Source organism: Dendropsophus ebraccatus, chromosome 1, assembly GCF_027789765.1.
Source record: "Dendropsophus ebraccatus isolate aDenEbr1 chromosome 1, aDenEbr1.pat, whole genome shotgun sequence".
In the NCBI taxonomy this organism is placed as follows: Eukaryota; Metazoa; Chordata; class Amphibia; order Anura; family Hylidae; genus Dendropsophus; species Dendropsophus ebraccatus.
The window spans coordinates 179,876,785-179,900,059 of record NC_091454.1 but is presented as its reverse complement, the minus strand read 5'-3'; the positions used below and the strand labels follow the sequence as shown (position 1 = coordinate 179,900,059).

The 23,275-nt window shown below is 44.4% G+C and overlaps 1 pseudogene; it reads right to left on the bottom strand.

Annotated features, from left to right (window-relative positions):
- Positions 1-430: 430 nt before the first annotated feature.
- The window catches only part of LOC138783751 (hemopexin pseudogene), a 57,087-nt pseudogene continuing 34,242 nt past the window's right edge, over positions 431-23,275 (bottom strand).

Sequence of the window (23,275 nt, the reverse complement as noted above, 5' to 3'; positions counted from 1 at the left end):
ACACCTCTCATCTTCATAAAACTGGACAAACAAAAACAAATCTTTTTACAAGACAGGTAAACACTTCCAATGAAGACATCTTCTTAGCTTGTATGTGTTAATGTTTTCTTCCCCAGAAGCTCTCAACAGCCTTAAGTGCACTGTTATGAATCTATAAACCCGTGACGGCCCTGAATATATAACAGTTTATTTTAGATTCAATGGAAATAGGTTTTATGAGATACCTTTCAAGTTTTTGTTTTTTATCATGCCACACTCTTGTGCATATGTGTTTTTTATTAGAGTTCACAAGCCTACACGGGAGCATCACTAACCAGTCTTGGCTCTGGATGATCTTGATGAAAGTTGAAGGAGGAAAGGTTGAAATGATAGAACATAAGAAGTTGTCACATGACACATTAACTTTGCTTTCCTCATTTCACCTTAATACTTAACTTTTCCGTCGCACTGTCTGCACCGCGCTCAGCACTCTTGACAGAATGTCCTGATCAAATGGCTGAGTTTTGTGTCTTGTGATCTTCAAAGGCTGAGTAAAAGTAAAATCAGGATCCTTACACAACATGACATATCGGAGCAGAGCTGCAATCTTGTGTCCTCGATGGAACACTTGCTGTTCCTGAAATGTAATATGACATTACACCATGGGAAGCTCTCAGGCATAATAAAACATGTGCTGATCCTCAGAATAATATTCCGTTTTCATTTGGATTAAATATTTCATATATTTAGAATTTAGTGCATTTTTACCAAATTAAAGGGGTATTCCCCCCAAGAGCTAAAAAATGAAATGCTCCCAAACCTAGCTGGTCTTACTCACCAAGTCCCTCTGAGTAGTTTGAGCCGTCTCCCATCTTTCTAGCTGCTGCCGTTCCAATTTACAAGTTTTTCTAAAAGCTGATCTATATCCAAGATAGGAAACTACATTTCCCATCATGCAATGCTTATGCCTGATGATGGTGAAGTAGCAGAGCTGAGACAATGAAGGAGATGATGACAGTGTAGCTGAGCTGAGATGGCGGTGTGGGCGTAGCAGAGCTGAGTTGGAGGCGACGGCGTAGCAGAGCTGAGTTGGCCGTGACTGCGTAGCAGAGCTGAGTTGGGCGATTGCGGGGGCGGAGCTACCCGCGAATGATTGGAGGCGGAGCTAGCTGCGGGCGATTGCAAGGGGGCGGAGCTAGCGGGGGGCAGAGCTAGCCGCGGGCGATTGCGGGGAGGATGGGGGGGCGGAAATTGCCGTGGGTGGGGGGGTGCTGCGGTATGCCACGGGTGATGGGGAGGGCGGTTGGTTGTGGGCCGGGGGGCTGTGTGCTGCGGGTGAGTGCTGGACACAGCCCTGAGGCTCTGGACACAGGGGGTGAGCTCTGGGCTGGGGGTGAGCGGGCGGCTGCTGTTAGAGAGGGATGCTGTCACAGCTGCGCTGATCACTGTCTCCCTCTGTAACAGCAGCCGCCCCATCAGTGTTCTCAGTCACTTCACTGTGCTGGGACTGAGGACACGTGATGCCGACACGGAGGGTGGGGGCCAGGAGCAGGGAGCGTGTCGGTGTGGACTGAGATCTGATGATTCTATGCAATCCATGGAGGTGAATGCAGCTGGATAACAGCAAAACTGTGCAGAATCAATAATAACTTTATATTGGAAAGATGGAAAGCTACGGGTGGGCAGCGTATTAATGCAAAAATTATTTTGGGGGGAATACCCCTTTAAGGAATGGTATTTCCAGTCAGATGTAGTGTAATGTTTAGGACTCTACAAAATTGTATTAGTTCACACTACGAAAAACAGGCAGAAATTCCTGTCAATTCTTTGAGCGGAGGGGCACGGAGAGTGGAGGCGTGAGACAACCAATGGAAACAGATAGCAGGTGGGATTCCAAGCAGAGTCCGTGGGCAAGGGTTCCACTCTGAATTTCCGCCTGTTTTTCGTAGTGTGAATGGTCCCTTACAATTGAATGGTCCCATTGAACTATTATTATAAACTTGGAGGGGGCTTGCACTACACTGTGGCTGCTGTAGAAGATGATGGCAGGGGGACACTGAGCATCCCCCTGCCATCATCCTCTCCAGCAGCCACAGCCTGCACAGCTCTGTGAGTCAGGTCGTGACATCACCATGTTATCCAGGAAGTGACATCACCATGTTATCCAGGAAGTGACATCACCATGTTATCCAGGAAGTGAAGCTTTGATGCAGTAGTAAGTGCAGGGAAAAAAGCACTTTATAAGCATTTCGGGTAATACGTGTATATTGGGGACTTATATAACTTTTGGGGGGCAATTTAATACTTTCATTAAAATTTTCTCCTTCTCCTTTAAGCATTGAAGAAGCAGCGGTACCTGCATGAGCGCTGCAGCCCCTGATTCATAGGGGTGAAAGGACCCCTGCCAATCTAATAATGATGGCTGGGTAACCCCTTTCATATATTCTACATTAGCCAAGAGATGAAAATTCTGAAGAAAATAAGGTATCTTTTAATAGAAAATGGGTTGTCTAAACCAGAGAACCCCTTTAATGTTACTGAGTAATGTAATAAAGATCTGCCGGTTAATGACTGCTGGGCTTCCTATTATAATGGACATCATAGGGCATAACATCAGGGAATTTATACAAGCTGTAGAACTTAGTAATAGAACTCGCATTGAGGAGAATTAAAATGAACTGTCCATTGTTCTTGACAGACAAGGATCCTCTTGTTTTAAAGATTCGACGTCCGCCTTTGAAGTTAATTGCTTGATCAAGGTGATGATTGGGAAAAGAAATGAAAAAAGGAAAAAAAGAGTAGCCTCAAGCAGATTAAGTCATCTTACCCATTTATACTAACAATTCTCATTATGTTTATGTTACAGAAACACTCCGTATTCATTCCAGAAGTATTACTCATCCTGGTCAGATGCTTAACAGTAATAGGGAACTTCAACAATATGGAAAATGATTCCCACCAGTGCTGATACTCTTAGGTGATGTTACGTTAGAGACCATTGAGCCAAAAGAGAAGATATCAGAAATGTTCAAACCTATAGTCAGCATAAGGCCACAGAACTTGTATTAGTGATACATTTTCAGTTTTCTCTTGAGCAAACTCCATGCAAGCATTCACCTGTTGTACTTATTGGTGACTTATGAGAAGGTAGCGTCACATGTACCAGATTTGCAGCGGATTTCACACCGAGTTTGCAGCAAAATCCACTGCGAATCCTGGTACAGTTAAGTTGAATGGGTCACATACCCGCAGCAGAATTTTCCTTCCGCTGCCAGTATGTGACCCAGCCCCTTTAACCCCCTCAGCACAGCACTGATTGGCTGATTGGGACCGACAGTAGCTGGGAGCCTCACATGCAGCCGCGGCGCCAAGCAGGTAATGTATGCTCCGGGCTGCTGGGGCTTAAAGGGGGTTAAATGAAAATTCCGCTGCAGGTATGTGACCCATTTAACTTTACTGTACCAGAATCCACAGCGGATTTTGATGCAAACTTGCAGCATGAAATCCACTGTGAATCCGATACTTGTGAAGCTACCCTAAATGGGTATTCCCACATCTCGACTAACTTAAATATTTTTGCAAATATATTCATTTAGCACATTTGCCACCTGATCCTGATAGGCTGCTCTTTCCCTTCCATTTTTTATAGCTTGTTGTCTAGATTACCAACCACTACTCTGCTCTATAAGCAGCGATCTGGCTGGAGTGTATATAGTTATTTTGTAGATGTATAGCGATATAGGGGGGGATTTTTGAAGAAAGGCATACTCGTACGTCAGTCTTCAATTAGACCCTGCCCCCTTCTCCCTGGCCGAATTCGCATACAGTAGACTGTAGATTTGGATCATGATTTATGCATGCGAGCCGGCGTAAATGCTGATAAATGAGGCGCGGGAGGATGCCACGTCTCCTCCCCAGCTCCCCCTGCCTGCCCAATGGGCAAGTAGGGGACACGGCAGACATATGCCAGCCAGAAGGGGCGAATCTGCGCCATCTCCCTGATGTACACCTTGGGAGGGAACTTCGTATAGGCCCTTTTACACAAAACGATTATCAGCCGTATTCAGCCGTTATGGCCGATAATTGTCTTGTGTAATAGAACTCACCCGCTTGCTGCTTGCTGTGTAATAGCAGCGGCAGCGAGCAGGGAAAGAGAATTTGACAGCGCTTCTTTGCTCCTCTCAGTCGCCCCATGTAGTAGGGGCTTAAATGTCCCCCATATTGTGTATATAACTATAGCTGTATATACCAGCTAGACCTCTGCTTTTAAAGTAGATCAGTAAAATTTGTCAACAATGGGACAGAAAAAGCAGCATATCAGACAAGTTTGCTAAATTATTTTATTTTAAAAAAAGTTTAACCTGACAAGTCCTACAAGTATAACTATATTGATTGATGTAAAAATACCCCTTTTATCAATTCATATTTAAACAATTTCCATTTATCTGTCGAGCCTTTTTTCAATTCTTGCTTTGTTGTTACAAAACATTAAGGGGGAGATTTATCAAACATAGATTAAAGTGAAACTGGCTCAGTTGCTCCTAGCAACCAATCAGATTCCACCTTTCATTCCTCACAGACTCTTTGGAAAACGAAAGGTGGAATATGATTGGTTGCTAGGGGCAACTGAGCCAGTTTTACTTTACACCATGTTTGATAAATCGCCCACCAAGTCTTTATTAAAAATTACATTGCTTATACAATCTCTGTAGCATGTTGTGTGAGCTGTATTTGCTCTCTAAACAGTGTAGAAGGTGTGTAATTTACCTGGGCTTATCTTTCTGATTAAATGGTAGGAAATGTTTAATAAAGTTCTTACATTTTACAATCTGCAAAACAAATCAAAATTTAAAAAATCAAGTGCCCATAGAATTTAAAGGGCTGTAATCTCTGTGGCAACCTAGTAGCAAGTGTATGGCTCCCCTACAGCATTGTCACAGGGGAAAGTAAGTATTACATGAATCCTTTAAAATTAGCTCTGCCTGTATAATGCATAGTTATGCCAGGTCCTCTAGAGTGACAAACACCCTTTGTGGCTGTACTCTGTAATGACAAATAGATGGTGTCCTGAATGGGGAACGCTTTTTTAAATTTTAGTTTTTTAAGCTCTTTACATTTTAGAGACAAAATGGTTAATTTTATGGGGAAAAAAAGGAAAATAAAAATTAATGTAGGCAATATGACTTGTTCATAGCCTCACATGACATGGCAGTATACATATTTGTGAATTATACAAAATGCCTTTTCATATAGAACCAACTTGTGTTTTCAAGTTTTATTCAGTAAGTTCAGCTGCTCGCTATTTAAAGCTGTGTTTTCCCAGTGAATCGGCATCCTTAATCCCTAGAACATGACTTCTCATCAACATGCCCGCGTCCTTCCGAAGGTTTTCTAATCACTGACAGACTTGTGGAGCCCCTCTTTTTCTGTTTTTACAGCAATCTTTTACAAAGACATCAGGGTCTGCCCTTTGCTACAGTTACGTTTTCCAGTCTGGAAATTTCAGTCACCTTGAATGACTTGGGAAAGGATCCAAGATCAGAGGTTATTCATGAAAAAAGAAGCTGTTTTCATTCTTGTAATACTGTAAAGTACAGCTATGGTCACATCACCTGTATAAAATGGGTACAGCTTAGCATTAGGACCCGGGCAACATATATATATATATATATATATATATATACATATATATATATATATATATATATATGTAATTTGTTTCTTTATTTCTTTGTTAGTAGGTGCAGACTGACTTTTAATCATACATAAAACCACCTGCCTAATACTGTTTAGGTTTCCCTAATGGGTGTCAACACATTAAGCACTTTGCTTCACTCCTCAAACCTTTTCCCAATACTTTTTTGCATAGTGGTAGTGGGGGTTGTACTTAGTCGGCAACAATGTTTGCCAGGACCGAGAACCAAGCTTATGTAAAGTAGTCCATTATGCATAGTTGGATCTATGAACACCATTTTACATTTTATACAAATTTAGATTCTTTATGAGGTGCAAGAGGTATGTTCCTATTGGTGGCTATTATAGGAGGATCTCTAGCAGAGCACCTCCCTCTATGATCTCCATATGCCCTGATTAAACACATGGACATATGCTAGATAACCCTTTACACTGTGCATGGTAAATGTCATAGAAAAATTTTTTTTAAATAAATTTATTAGAGAATCCATGTTATGTAATATGTAAATTTAAAGATAACCAATCAGCACGATTGTGCTGATAAAGCTCCCAGCTGCGCCAACTAGATCTCCGACACAGTTCCCCTACCGTATGGGCTGTGTCTTCATCGGTAACTGTATTTCCAGGAAAAACTGTTCTGTGGGGATGATTGACAGGCTACTAACGGGCCTCTTTGCCAGTCACTCATCCCTGCAGAGCGTGCTGACAGGCAGAGAGCCGTGAATAGTTATGGCCCGGTTTCCGCCCTGATGCCTAGCGACAATGACTGTCTACCCTGCGTGCCGCATTAAAGGGGTAGTGCGGCATTTCAAAATTATTCACTAAATAACACACATTACAAAGTTATACAACTTTGTAATGTATGTTGTGTTAGTGAATGGCCGCCTTCCCCGTGTCCCCCCCCACCCACGCTAGACCCGGAAGTGTGATGCACTATAATGACCCGATTCGTGTCGCTGTAGCCGTCCCTCATGCTGGCCCCCCTATGCCCCGTCATTAGCTGCTCAGCTGCGATTGGCTGAGCATAACTGTGCTCAGCCAATCGCGGCTCCATCCTATTTCTTCAGCCACCGGTTATCAAATCCCACTTACCAGTAACATCTTTTCAGTTTTCTACATTTTTTCTTCCCATTCTGCTTGCCCACCATAGCTGATAATAACCTCAACCTAAACCGCCGCAGTGAACCGTCTAAATCAATTACAAGATCTTGCATATAAAAAAAAATGATGGTAGGGATTGGCTTCCATAGACATTGTAGAGATGTACAGTAATGTATTGTTGTTATTGGATTGATTTCTGCCTCCCATGGAAATGTACACTGTAACCACACACAGGCAGTGACATCACATAGCATGCATGTCACTGTCCAGCAGCTGTTGCGGCTGCATCTGTCACAGTGCGGCTATCCTAATGACACCCATCCATCATATAACATAAACAGGGTGAATGAAAGAAAAGCACATTCTTTGGCAATGTAGAGATAAAAAAAAACATGAAAGCTATAGTGACATATGCAGAGAAACAGTTGCAGGAAAAGTCAAGAATTTACTTTTTTTCTTCCTTCAATAGAAAAATGACAGCACGGATATGCATATCACACACATACATACCTTTAGTGATGCTGTTTGATTCAGCATCTTTAAAAAAAACGTTCTTTATTCCTGGCTGGCAGTGTCACAGAGGCAGGTCTATGACGCTGTCAACTCCAGGCCCCCTTTCCGACCACCACTCTGTCTTCAGGCTGACCCCGCCTCCTTTACTTCTTTGTAATAACTGACAGCCGAAGGAGGTGGTCTGTGGTCTGAAGGAAGACACAGTAGTGGTCTGTAAGCAGAGTGACCACAGACTGATGCCAGATCACACAGCATTGGTAAAGGTAAGTATATGATGCTTGTGTAATTAATTATAAAATAGAAAACACCCTACCATTCTACATCAGTCTACAGCCGCGTTGGTTATAGATATGCATATAATAAGAAAGCTGATTAATAACACTCAAGACTCTCAAGTTTATATTGATGTAGATTATAAATAAAGCCTGTGCATGATCTGACCTTGTAGTTGGGCTCTGGGTTCGGGTTCGAGTCGATCCGAACCCGAACGTTCGGCATTTGATTAGCTGGGGCTGCTGAACTTGGATAAAGCTCTAAGGTTGTCTGGAAAACATGGATACAGCCAATGACTACAGTATATCCATGTTTTCCACGTAGCCTTAGGGCTTTATCCAAGTTCAGCAGCCACCGCTAATCAAATGCCGAAAGTTCGCATTCGGATTGACTCGAGCATGCTCCAGGTTCGCTCATCTCTATTGGGCTCCCATCTATTTGGCTGTTATATTTTTAAGCCTACCAATAGTTTGCAAGTAGAGATGAGCGAACCTCGAGCATGAACTGAGCTGTGGGTATACTTTTTACTTCTCAAACATCTACAAAATTTGTGAATATGTCACCTTAAGATGTTGTTCTTAATTCCCTCTTTTGATTAATATTTCAATTGACAATAACGTTGTAATAGCAGACACTTTACTAGGAATGCAGAGCTGAGCGTTCTCCGAAAATCTCAAGTCTGGCAGCAGTTTATCCTCTCCGTATCTTATTAACCAGCCACGCGCAGGAAACAACTGGACGATTGTTATTATACTCCATTTCCGCCTCCCACTCTCTACTCGGCCGATGCCCAGCACCATGCTTTGTATAACTATATTACTAACATCGTAGAAAATCAAGGCTTAGAGCTACAGACTCTTAAAGGGCAATTCTAAGTAGACTGAGCAGTGAACAGCAGCGAACAGTGAAATATTTTTTTTCCAGTGCTGTTGGTAGTTTAGTGCAATTATAACCAGAGGAGTATGTGACTATTAATCTCTTCTATGGCTATGTTCACACAATGTTTTTTCAGCTCAGTTTAAAATGACGTCTGTCATTTTAAGTCTAAAATAACGGACGTCATTTAGCAGCCTGGCCTCCTCTTAGTGCAATGACTGGTGTTTGTACATTATTCCAGTTTGGGGTTACTAATTGCCCTTTGGCTGTGGCTTAATTGAAAAGTCCATTAGATTTAATAGTAAAAAAAAAGAAAGGTGACAAAAGAAAAACTGTGTAAACAACTAATAAACAACGTCCGCTGTTTGCAAAAGACGTCCAAAAATAATGATCATGTTCATTATTTTGACGTCCGCAGTAAAACTTCCGTTATTCAATACATTGTGGACATTGGACTTCCGTCTTTCCATTGACTTCAATGCATTGCCATTGCAGGCAGTTAAATCGCGTTTTTTTAAATATCAAAATTGTCTGGCTTTTCTTTATTTTTGAGGTTGTGTGAACATAGCCATACACATTAAATGGCTATTCGGTTTTTCTATAACAACGGTTTGGAGTAAATTCAAACATTTTAAAAGCAAAAGGCATAGTTTGTTTTAATAAAATAGATAGATAGATAGATAGATAGATAGATAGATAGATAGATAGATAGATAGATAGATAAAGAAATATTCAATTGTGCTTACTGGGGGAGTTTGTGGGACCCTGTGTTGGGTATACTCACAGCTATAGTTTATGTTGCCATCTCCCCCATCTCAGGCACGGACCACTTACTCTTATTTCATTTGATAAAATCCATACACAATCGGTGATACATGCAGTTTGAAAAAAACTTTTGACATAAAAAAAGTTTCGATTGCAAGTTGTTGTTACTGTTGCAGGTTATTGTTGAATTTTTCTTTTTTTGGCTAGGTTCACACATTGTCTTTTATTAGTAAAGAACGGACGCTGATTGCAATGGTCTCAGCATCCATTCTTTACTGCAGGAGCGGCATTGCATTGAAATCGTTATTCTAACGCCCGTTCTTTAGAAACATCAGCTGTTCACACAATGTAATGTGCAGCGGCGGCCGTACATTGCATTGAGGTGAATGGCTAATTGATTTGCGGGCACACCCAACGGTGCCCGCAAATCAATTGTGAAAAAAGAGCGTTCCTGGTATCGGCTGCAGGAAAGGGCTGAGTGCTATGCAACGGACGCTGTTAAACGATGTGTGAACATAGCCTTAGTCTGTATAATACCAGCATAAGCGTGCAACCTCCATAGAACAGTAGAATGCTGACCAGTTTTTTTTTTTTATTGTGCCACAGAGATATGTCAGACGTTTTGAATGGTCGGTCTCAGTGTTGAGGCCCCCACTAATCAGCAGAGAAAGCGTGGTTAAGCACAAACTTGTGTGATTTACTCCCTGATCCGGGGCCATAACATATGGAGAAGACGGCTAAAAACTTGAGAGCGGCTCAATAGAGGCACACTGATGGGTAAGTATGCTTTCTATTTTATGTTAGTACACCACCCTGCTATTGTAGAATTGTAGAATTTCTTGATAACATTATGGTGCGTTTACACGTAACGATTATCGGGCAAATTTGCGCGATAACGACCGAAATCGAACGATAATCGTACGTGTAAACGCAGCGAACGATCAAACGACGAACGAGCAATCGTACGTTTTGATCTTTCAACATGTCATCAAATCGTCGTTCGTTCCGTGTAAACAGTCGTCGCGCGATAGTCCGGCCGCCCGCAGCCGGGCCGCCCGCCCCCCCATTCGCAGCCCGGCCCCCCGCCGTCGCCGTCGCCGCCCCGATCGCCCCCGCCGGCCCACGGTCATACGCTCCGCGCAGCAGGTCTTCAGCCATCCCCTGCTCTGCTCTTCAGTGCACTGATTGGCTGAAGAGGGGATCCGGGAATTTCAAATGGCTCCTCTTCAGCCAATCAGTGCACTGAAGAGCAGAGTCGGGGATGGCTGAAGACCTGCTGTGCGGAGCAGGTAACGTATGACCGTGGAGCGGCGGGGGCGATCGGAGCGCCGCCGCCGGCGGGGGGGTCGACCGGAGCGGCGGCGGGGGTGGCGATCAGAGCGGCAGCGGGGATGGCGATCGGAGCGGCAGCGGTGGGGGGGGCGACCGGAGCGGCGGCGGGTGGTGATGAGAGCGGCGGCGATGAGAGCGGCGGGGGTGGCGATGAGAGCGGCGGGGGTGGCGATGAGAGTCGGCGCAGGGGGCTGCGGATGAGCGGGAGGCCGGGCTGCGAGCGGGGGGCGGGGCAAAATGATTTTTCCGTACGATATATCGTACCGTCTAAACGCTGGTCGTTATGAAAAAAAATCGTTACTCCAACATCGTTAATCGTACGATCGGGCCAATTATCGCTTCATGTAAACGCACCATTAGTCAACTGGATGAGGAGCAAGTGTCCCATGATTAGATACTTGCTTTTGTAACTTGATCTGGAAGTGGTAAGGAAGTTGTAACTAATACAATAATTGCTTCTGTAGATCTTTAAAATCTACCCTGAGAGGAAGACACAGCTAATTGTTAGCAGCATGCAATTACATATGGAATGGTCATGAAATGCCTTTTCTGGTCAGTATAGAGGATTTATTCATTAAAAATCCCCAACATAAACAGATCTTTTCAGTTCTGTTATAGTTTGGCTTGCCAGCTCGATTTGGCTAGGAATACATATCAACTAAAGGTTGTGGTAAAATTACAATTGCAATTTGCCTTAAATTATTCTTAAAGTGGTTTTCTGACGATTAAACCTGTTTTCATCTGTCTAAAAATTGTACATATATTGGTTATTTTACTACCTTAATTAAAGGGGTTATCCAGTTAGGTAACATATATGTTGAATTATCCCCCCTCCTGAACACTAACAATTAATTTCATATACGTCTTTACCTTTTATGCCTACTTCCCTCAGTTTTGAGTGCTGCTTTCTACTAAAGACACAAAAAACTGTGTCTGAGCTGTTGAGTCCATCTCTGCTCTCAACCCCTTCCTTTACCCTCCCTTCTGAGACAGCTCATGTAAATAAGTCCCTGGCAGGCTGTATCTGCAACATTGTAGGTTCTTTGTAATGCCAGGCAGAGCAATCTATGATCAAGTTGCTGATGAGCTCACTGTAATTTATCGTCCCGGCATTACAAAGTTGCAGATAGGGAGTTGTTTATATTAGATGTTTCGGAAGGGAGCGGGAAGGAGGACGTTGAGAGCAGAGACAAACTTAGCAACTCGCACACAGTTTTTTTGTGTCTTTAGCAGAAAGCTGCAGGCTCAAAACATAGGGAAGGAGACAAAAAAGGTAAAGACATGTATGGAATGAATTGTTAGTGTTAAGGAGGGGGGATGAGTAAATATATATTTAACCTAAATGGATAGCCCCTTTAAATCTGGTAAATCTTAAATCAGACAAAATAAAGCCTATCTCTTATGGTCTGTAAATAATCCATACATTATTGTGTGTATCAATGACATCAATATTGTTCAAAAATATATATGCTTGTTTATTTTATGTTTAATATATATAATAAATAAAATAAACATATATATATTAATTTTTAATTTATAGAATTTTAGTGTGATTAAGTTCTTGACGAAATAAGTATATCTGAGTCAAGGAGGATCAACATGCTTAAGGAATCCTTGGGCTAACGTGGAATTCAGTGCATCCTAAGAAACTTGTGGTTTTACTACACTGAAGGGCAAAGTAGGTGGATGTCTGTTCCAGCAGATTGTTCAGTTTACTAGTGAGGGTAACAGCTGGCCTTTCAAGTGGTTAAACTTATTTGTTAAGAAAACCGAGACATCCCTTTATCTGGTCCTCACACAAATACTTGTCAGGAGATTGGGAGGGGTTCAGGATTTAATGAGGGTTTTTAACATAGATGGATATTCCATAAAGATTTCTCTGCCTTTTGTAGGACTTGATATATCATGTTTTATCCAAAAGCATGCTCATTTGTCATTCCTCATTTTTCTTTCCCTAGCTTTAGCCTGAAGACCACACACATAATAATATTAGGATATTAGATAGATGATAAATTATCTAACAAAAATAATAATGATCCTGACTGAAGAGGAACGTAAAGCCCATTTAATAGCTGGCTGAGAATGTGTGACTCTGCTGGATTTATTAAAAGACTATTTATAAATCTGACCTGTGTTAACCCACAAGTGCAGCCGATGCTGAGCAACATCCAGAAAACGTCATTTGTATTGAAGGCCGTACCCCAAAAGTGAAACATGGCATAACAGGAAATGTTAGGGCATACACCAGGCATAAGTTTAAAGAAACATGGATCATACAAATGTTTTATGGTATATCACCTGCATCCCACTATCATGACATTCAGTATAATACATCAGTTAAGTTGTACATCAGGTATATTCAAGATTTTCTATCAAAGTTAGGTGAAGTGGAGACAAGTAGTGATCATATATTGATTTCCTTCGATGTGACTTCACTGTATATGTCCATCAATCATGAGAGGGGCCTTAATGTGGCACTTAGAGCCCTTAAAAACATTACTCCTCATACATCATGGTTTATTATTGACACGCTTGAGATCATTTTGACATATAGCTGTTTCTTGTTTCAGGATAATTATTTTCAGAACTATTACATTCAGAAAAGGGGTATTGCAATGGGGAGTAATCTAGTGCTTACATATGCTAACATGTATATGGTGGCCTTGGAAGAGCTGTCTATATATCCCACCACTTCCGACATGCATAAGGTGGTAGAGGTACATAGATGGTATCTTTGTATTTAGTGTGCCACACAGGAGGCCTTTAAAAGGTTAAAATTTACTATGGTGGCATCTTCTAGTGTAACAAATTTCTGATCACTTAAGTCTATAAGTGTCAGCAACGGCAAACACAACCAGACAGTGGGCCCTGATCTAATCCCACCCACTGTCCCTGCCTAATTGCCTCAGTCGACCCTAGGCGGTCGCGGACAACCACGAAGACGTTCCCTGTACTGAATACGTGGAACACAAAACACGACAGACGGACAAAACACAATAAAGAGTAGTCAACAAGCCAGGTCAAACCACACGGGCAACGCAGTACAGAATCGGCAAGCAAAGAATAGTCACAGGTCAGGCGGAGGGTCAAGAACACGAGAAGACAAGCAGAATGGGATATAGGGCAGGGAACGCTGGGACGGAGCAGGGGAGCTGGGACTAGAAGAACTAATAGCCAGCGATAACCTGCTGGCAATACTGACACTTTATACTGGACCAGGAGCCCGGACCAAAGGCTGATTGGTCCGGCCTCCTGAGTCCAGTTTCACTGCAGCTGGTGCACTGCAGGCTGAGTGGCCGGGCGACCTGTCACTCAGCCTGAGTGCAAGACACCTCAGCTGCGTACCGGCCGGCCGGCTGACGATCACGTGACACCACGGCGTCCCCGGTTGCTAGGGACGCCGCCGGGTCTCCGTGACGTCACTCGGCTCCGGCGGGCGGAGCAGCGGCGCGCTCCTGAGCCGTCAGCCGGAGCCGAGCTGGAAGAAGACGCCGCTGGAGCCGGACAAGGTAAGTTCCTGACAATAAGAAGGAAGACTTTCGTTGTACAGATATTTTTACAAAACTCAAATAGGAACAACTTGCTTATATAGTGATCGCTCAACTTACAATGTCCTCAAGATACAATGTTCCTTTCTGGACCATCGTAACTTGAGACCAGACTCGACATACAAGGCTCTGGACAGTCAGGGTCTGCAGCGCATGAGAATAGATGATCAACCAATGAAACTGGCCATTTTACTGGTAAATCCCCAGTATTAGTGAAGTGCCTGCACTGGTTGGCTGTCTAGTAGTGATTCTCCAGAGTATAGTGTGATACTACATGTCCTGTGCTGCTTCTTACCTGGGACAGTTTTCCATAGAATTTTGGTCTCAACATACAATGGTTTCAACATACAATGGTCGTCCTGGAACCAATTAATATCGTATGCTGAGGGACCACTGTATTAAAAGCCATCATCCCAGACTAATGGTCTCTTCCTTACAGTCATTGAGTGATTAGAATAATTCAAAACCCTGAGTTGGTTTCATTGAGACTTAAAGACATCTTTGGATAGGGTTCTCCCCAAAACATTAATCTGCCAAAAAAGACATAAGGCAACGTATGCTAAGCCCAACGTATACCGTATTTTTCGGACTATAAGGCGCACATTAAATCCTATGATTTTTTCAGAAATCGAAAGTGCACCTTAAAGCCCGATGTGCCTTATATGTGAATTATTTCTTAACTTGAGTTACAGTAGGTTCAATCTGAGTAAATCTCCATCACAGAATCCCGCCTGCCACAGTGTGCCATAGCACACAGGAGCCTCACTGAGTGCGGTGATATGTACAGCTCTGTGCGCAGGAGCCCCTGGAATATCTGTGTTTTAGCCATTATTATACCTACTACCCCCAAAATGCCTCCTGTTAAGAGACATGCTTATGATGCAGATTCAAAGCTATAAGTCCTGCAGTACAGCATGGAAATAGAGCAGCTATTGTGAAAGGGTTAAATAAAGTTTGGCTTCAGGTCTGAGATTTGTTTCATTTAATGCACTGCGCCTTATAATCCAGTGCACCTTATATATGAACCTAGACGCTTTAGCAGGCGCTCATTGATAATGCGCCTTTTATATATACGAATAGGTACTGTATGGCAGAGAAACATTAAACATGCAACCTGGCTTAATCACGGAATCATGTATGATAGCAAAGTCATAGGAATTGTGGACATGTCACTGGTAAAGTGCTCGAGGGGATGTACATCTCACCCAGGTTGATACATAGTGTGAGATGGTGAGTCCAGGAGGCATCTGTGCTCAGCAGTGTTATGCTGCTGAGCTATTATTTATTATTGCCGGGCCTGGACTTACATGGAATGGCAGGTAGGTTTTGGTAGTGGGACTTGCCATTCCCTCCCCCTCGATCCAGTGTGGGTTTTGGGATCAGGTGAGCTCTGATCCCAATCAGCCTGAGAAGGCAAAAGGTGGGCTCAGTATACAGGTCTCTCTCTCTCAGCCAGGAGTGAACAGCCTGCATGCTGTTTGGTGAGAGCTGGGAAGACAGCCGCTGCTGGGGCCTGTTCACACCCCGCAATACTGACCACTGAAGTGCCAGAGAGGTAACCTGCGTTGTTAGTTAGCGCCCAGACGGGCAAGACCTTTTTGTTTTGTTCTTAAAGCACAGTGTTGCTATATTTCTGTTACGGACTGTTTATGCTGAAAATAAACGCCAAGCTGTTGTTTTACAAGTCCAAGTCTGCTGTGAACTGTGTCCAAACACACCATCCCCCGGGAAGATCCCTACAATTGGTGGAGGATGCGGGCAAAAGGGTTGCTAGGGGCAACGGTGTGCATCAACTTGGCTACAGCTGCTTATGTCCTGGGTGAAGGCTGCGGCTTCACTCCAAAAACAGTCAAGCAACATGGAGGAGATGATGAAGCAGTTAATGCAAGTGAATATGCAGCAACAACAGGCTCTGACAGACGCTAACCTACGCCATGAGCAGGCTAATCGGCAGCAACAACAGGCTCTGACAGACGCTAACCTACGCCATGAGCAAGCATTGGCCGCACAACAACAGGCATTGGCCGCACAACAACAGGCTCAGGCAGCCGCTAAACAGGATCAGGCAGCCGCTAATCTGCGCCATGAACAGGCGATGGCTCAACAACAGAAACTTGTTGAGTACCTGATAGCAAAGCAAGAGGCGTCTGCAGGTGCTAATCCCCAGCTGGTGGCAGCAGCCGCGCCAGAGACTTTGTCTGTAAGAAGAGCTGTGCAGCGTGCGCTGCAAAAGATGACTGCTGATGACGATGTTGAGGCCTACTTAACTGTCTTTGAGCGTGTGGCTGAGCGAGAAAAGTTACCCTCCACTGAGTGGGCAGAAGTGATTGCGCCCTATTTAACAGGCGAACCTCAAAAGGCCTACTATGACCTCAGTGAGCAAGAGGTCAAGGACTATGCTCGGCTAAGAGCAGAGATACTCGCCCGACTAGGAGTTACTGCTGCTGTCCGTGCCCGGAGGGTACGCAACTGGAGCTACAGTCTGGACAAGTCAGCGAGGTCCCAGATGTACGACCTGATTCATCTGGCAAGAAAATGGTTGGAGCCAGACACCTCTACTCCTGCCCAGATCCTAGAGAGGGTCGTGATGGATCGCTACCTCCGTGCACTTCCTGCTGATCTGCAACGCTTGGTGGGACAAGGCGACCCTAAGAGTGCCGACGAACTTGTCAACCTTGTGGAGAGGTTCCAGGCGACTGAGGACTACCTCCGTGATGTTCCTGCAGCACCGTCACCTCCCCGGAGTGCCAGATCTGTGCCATCAGCTGGTAAGAGACTTCCATCTATTGGGGGAGTGTGGAGGGGTGCTGATAGAGGGAAGAGCGCTCAGGAGGTGTCTCAGGGGCAAAAGACTGGTGATGGTCCCCGGTGGCTAAGTGGCCCTAAAAAGGACTCCCTGCCAAGGAGACCAGGCCCTATCCAGTGCTGGAGATGCCATGAGACGGGACATATGTCTGCCCATTGCCCTCTTACCACTGAGCCCATGTAGTGTGACGCTAGCCGGCGTCAGTCGCTATTTGCGGAACCGTCTTTTGTTGCGGTCACTGGACTAGAGACTGAACCGCAAATCTGCAACATTACTGTAAATAACTTTCCTGTTAAGGCGTTGCTGGACTCAGGAAGCCTTGTCACCCTGGTGCATGCCAGTCTGGTGACTGGGGACTTTGTGCCAGCAAGACATATGAGTGTGGTATGCATACATGGTGATACAAAGGTTTACCCTATAGTACGGGCTAATGTCGGGACTGAACTAGGCGCTGTACAATATGAAGTGGGTGTGGTTAAAAATCTTATGCATAATGTGATATTGGGGCGTGATTTTCCATTGTTCTGGGCTCTATGGGGAAAACAACAATCCCCTGAAAGGAGTGAGGAGACCCCTAAGTCTATTGCATTACCCACGGTAAATGATAAAAATGTACAGGATGGAAATGATGCTTTTCCTTTGCAGGTCCTGGCTGGAGAGGAAGAGGCTCCTCCCACTGCGCAGAATGTTCCAGACTTAGAGGTGTCTAGGGATAATTTTGGTACTGCACAATTACAGGACCCCACTCTCAAAAATGCGAGAGAGCAGGTCACTGTTATGAATGGGGTACCTCAGGAACCAGAAGCTGAGAGAAAGTTTCCACATTTTTCTATGGCTAATGATCTCTACTATAGAGTCACTAAAATTAATGATGAGGTTGTGGAACAGCTCCTGGTGCCTAAGTCGTACCGGCGTCAGGTACTCGACATGGCCCATAATCACGTCCTTGGGGGCCACTTGGGGACAGATAAAACGCAGGAGAGAGTCCTCCAGAGGTTTTATTGGCCTGCGATTTATGCTGACATAAAAAAATACTGTGAGTCGTGCCCCACATGTCAGCTTAGCGCTCCAGTGTCGCATTTCCGCAGTCCTTTGGTCCCACTCCCCATCATAGAGGTACCTTTTGACCGGATCGCAATGGACTTGGTGGGTCCCATTGTAAAGTCAGCTAGGGGTCACCAGTACATTCTAGTTGTGTTAGACTACGCGACCCGCTATCCTGAGGCTGTACCCCTAAGAAACACTGCCTCTAAAACAATTGCACGGGAATTGTTTTATATGTTTTCCAGGGTGGGGATCCCCAAGGAAATCTTGACTGACCAAGGTACCCCATTTGTGTCAAAGGTGATGAAAGAGCTATGCAAACTGTTTAAAATCTCACACCTACGTACCTCTGTATATCATCCCCAGACAGACGGGTTAGTGGAGAGGTTTAATAAAACCCTGAAACATATGTTAAAAAAAGTGGTGAAAAAGGATGGTCGTGATTGGGATCACTTACTACCTTACCTGATGTTTTCTATTAGGGAAGTGCCCCAATCATCCACAGGGTTCTCTCCCTTCGAATTAGTCTATGGTCGTCACCCTAGGGGTTTGTTGGATATAGCGAAAGAGACATGGGAAAGTGAGTCCACCCCATACAAGAGTGTTATAGAGCATGTAGCACAAATGCAGGACCGTATAGCCACTGTAATGCCCCTAGTAAGGGAACACCTCCAGAGGGCGCAAGAGGGCCAAAGCAGAATTTACAATCGTTCTGCAAGAGTCAGGACATTTAGCCCAGGTGACCGGGTACTCATACTTGTTCCCACGGTAGAAAGCAAATTCTTAGCCAAGTGGCAGGGTCCCTATGAAACTGTAGAGAAGATCAGTGAGGTCAACTACAAGGTACACCAACCAGGTAGAAGGAAGCCTTTACAAGTTTATCACATAAACTTGATCAAGCCCTGGAAAGACAGGGAATCCTTGGTGGCGACAAAGCCTGTTGGTCATCTGTCACCACCAATCCCTCCGGTCAGGATTGGTGACACCCTATCAGTATCCCAGAAGCAGGAAGCTAAGGAGTTCCTGCAGAGAAATAAAGACAAGTTTTCTGACCTACCAGGGCGTACGCATCTCATTAGTCATCATATTGAAACTGAGCCTAGAAGCAGAGTAAACCTGAAACCCTATAGGATACCAGAAGCACGGAGGGAGGCGGTATCATCTGAGGTAAAACGTATGCTTGACCTAGGAGTCATTGAGGTGTCCCAGAGCGAGTGGTCCAGCCCGATTGTGTTAATCCCAAAGCCCAATGGAACTTGGAGGTTCTGTAATGACTTTAGAAAGGTAAATGAGATCTCCAAGTTCGATGCCTACCCCATGCCCAGGGTAGATGAGTTGATAGAAAGGATGGGTAATGCCAGGTACATAACTACCCTCGATCTCACTAAGGGCTACTGGCAGATCCCACTCACTCCTAAGGCTAGAGAGAAGACCGCATTCTCCACCCCTGATGGGCTCTTCCAATACGTAGTGATGCCATTCGGGTTACATGGAGCCCCTGCCACTTTTCAGAGGTTGATGGACTTGATTCTGCGACCACATCGTGATTACTCTGCTGCCTACCTCGATGATGTGGTCATTTTTAGTCCGGATTGGGAAAGTCACCTCTGTAAGGTCCAGGCGGTGTTAGATGCCATAAGTGCTGCGGGGTTAACCATCAATGCAGAGAAGTGTGCACTAGCCTTAGAGGAGGCCAAATACTTGGGCTACATTATTGGGAGGGGGTTAGTGAAACCACAACTAAATAAAATTGAGGCAATACAGAATTGGCCTCAACCCCTCACAAAGAAACAGGTCAGAGCTTTCCTGGGTATTACGGGCTATTACCGAAGGTTTGTGCCGAATTTTGCTTCAGTTGCAGCCCCACTAACTGACCTGACAAAGGGTGCAAAGTCCGCAATGGTGACATGGACTCCAGAGGCTGAGAAAGCTTTTCAAAGCCTTAAGTCTGCCTTGTGCCAACAGCCTGTGCTAGTTACCCCTGACTTTAGGCGAGAGTTTCTAGTACAGACAGATGCCTCTAACACGGGGTTAGGTGCCGTCCTCTCACAGGTCGTGAATGGCGAGGAGCACCCGGTGATGTACTTAAGTAGGAAGCTATCCCCGGCCGAGAAAAACTACGCCATTGTGGAGCGAGAGTGTCTGGCAGTGAAGTGGGCCCTAGAATCCCTGAAGTACTACTTACTAGGCAGGAGGTTTAAGTTAGTGACAGACCATGCCCCCCTAACATGGATGAAATTAAACAAGGAGAAAAACGCGAGGGTGACTAGGTGGTTTCTTTCCCTCCAAAACTTTAATTTCATGGTGGAACACCGGCCAGGGAAATTACAGGCAAATGCTGACGCCCTATCTAGGGTACACTGTCTGTGGGGACAAAATGCTCAGCCCTCCGGTCTGAAGAAGAGGGGGGGGATATGTGGACATGTCACTGGTAAAGTGCTCGAGGGGATGTACATCTCACCCAGGTTGATACATAGTGTGAGATGGTGAGTCCAGGAGGCATCTGTGCTCAGCAGTGTTATGCTGCTGAGCTATTATTTATTATTGCCGGGCCTGGACTTACATGGAATGGCAGGTAGGTTTTGGTAGTGGGACTTGCCATTCCCTCCCCCTCGATCCAGTGTGGGTTTTGGGATCAGGTGAGCTCTGATCCCAATCAGCCTGAGAAGGCAAAAGGTGGGCTCAGTATACAGGTCTCTCTCTCTCAGCCAGGAGTGAACAGCCTGCATGCTGTTTGGTGAGAGCTGGGAAGACAGCCGCTGCTGGGGCCTGTTCACACCCCGCAATACTGACCACTGAAGTGCCAGAGAGGTAACCTGCGTTGTTAGTTAGCGCCCAGACGGGCAAGACCTTTTTGTTTTGTTCTTAAAGCACAGTGTTGCTATATTTCTGTTACGGACTGTTTATGCTGAAAATAAACGCCAAGCTGTTGTTTTACAAGTCCAAGTCTGCTGTGAACTGTGTCCAAACACACCATCCCCCGGGAAGATCCCTACAGAATGTTTATATCTATCTATCTATCTCCTATTTATCTATCTATCTATCTATCTATCTATCTATCTATCTATCTATCTCCTATCTATCTATCTCCTATCTCCTATCTATCCATCTATCTATCTATCTATCTATCTATCTATCTATTCCAGAGCAGGGATGTCTGTAGGTGAAGACAAGGATGTCTGGGGTCTCAGAGAGTATACAGTGCAGAGTAAAAGCAGCGGAAAGAGAAGTGCTGCTCTGTGCCCTGTCTTCTGTGTAGGCGTTTGCTCTGTTGTGCGGCCCGATGCTGGTCACCTAGAGTGCGAGGGGTCGAGGTGATCTTGGCGCAGTGATGTAGTGGGCACTGTGTGGGCTGACTGTAGAACAGTGTCTACGTGTTGTAAAGAAGTAGGGGAGGAGAAATGATGGATAAAGTGCATGATATGTCTGGCAATAATAAATTATTAGTATGCCTATAAAAATTTGGAGTGCTGTATGCATATATGGAAATGTGGAGCGGTGTGATGTGTAACTAGTATCAAGAGGTAGACATTCCTTATGCACCTCCTGAAAGTAATCGCATTGAAGGACATTACAGGTAACCTTTCACTAACCTAAAATGGCTGCTCACAGGGACCAATAGACTGAATGTAAGTGCATCACAAATAAAGATAAAGTATACTGTAGACTCAACGTATCATTACAAATACAAATATTAAAAAAGACCTTGGAGAACAAGAAAACCACAAAGAGGAACAAGCACTTACTCTCAATGATTACATTGTATAAGCATTATTATGACAATAACCAGAACAAAGACCAGCATTATAGACAGGGCACACAAGTTAAATAATACACATAAAAGTAAAATAACCATGGGAGAATATTCTCATGTCTGCAGAAAAGCATAAACTAGAGTCTGACTTTTATCATCTGTACATTATATTATATGAGCTATTTTACAGTCTCTACAAAGCTGCAACAAAACCATTACATTGTGGACAAGTGGCTGCAGCTGAATCATTGGGCATCTATTTTCCCTGGGAATAAAAGCGGCTGAATTTGTCTAGTACCGTTGACTAGAAAGAACTTATCTTTGTATACATAGTCACTGTGTGAAGGACAATACACAGAGAAGACAATGCAAATATTTTAGTAAGCCGAACAAGTATGATTGTCTATCGTTCAACCTTGTGCACACCTGGGATGGTAACACATCATATTAACATTACAGGGGCCAAGTGTACAGACTGTCTTGGAGAATAAAATATGCACTTAGGAATATGAAAGCAGAACTGCCTATACCACAGTTTGTCACCATTCACATTAGACCCTGATGGTTCCTAGGGTCCTATTAGATGGCACAATATAAGGAGCAAGCGAGCGCCGACCTGTCAGGTCAGCACTCACTTGCTCCTCATTTCCCGCTCATTGTTTGTGCTCTCTGGGCCCTAACACCAAATTACACCAAATGATAATTGTAGGTCATGTTAAAAGGCAATGATCAGCCGACATGAACAATGTCGGCTGAGTGTTAATTTAAAACATGATCTATAATGACGATAATCACAATGTCCCTTTAACTGCAAGCAATCGTGACGAGCACTTTCAGTTATGAGGTTAAGTTACAACTATAATTGACGGCTTAGTGGTCAGCCGGGGGGGGGGGGGGGCATCCAAAGTTGGCTATGGGGCCCAGCCATTTCTAGTTACGTCCCTGGCTAGCTTGCTCCTAATATCATGCCATCTTATAGGACCCTTAAGGCCCTATTACACTAAATAATTATCAGCTGTATTTAGCCATGTAATAAAAGGCAACGATCAGCCGACATGAATGTTGCATTAATTTGTCTTTTAACTTGTTGAAAGACAAACGACTAGTATAGCAACAATCTGCTGCTGTTGCACCTTTGAATAGAAGCAGCAGCAGAAGACCACTGCTATCTGCTATGGACTGCCTGGACGATCTAGCGATCACCCACTCCGGGGCGTGTAATAGCGGCAGCAGTGACCGGGGAATGAGGAGCAAACGAGCGATGATAGCGCTTGTTTGTCCTCCAGTCGCCCCGTGTAATAGGGGCTTTAGTCTGATTTCCCATTGTCTTCAACACACATTCAGAGAATTTCATAGGAAGCCAATGAACCTGTCGGCAAGTTTAGTGGGTGTAAGAGGAAACTGACGTACCCAGAGGAAACCTACTCATAAATTAGGAGAAACATACATACGCCATGCAGATGTCCTTAGATGACACTTTTGAGTAATTCCATAGACTGTACTGTATATCCGGGGACAGATTATAGGGAGGACAAGGGAGTTATATTCCTGGGCCACCATCAAGGGGACTTAGGACAGCTGCCACCCTGT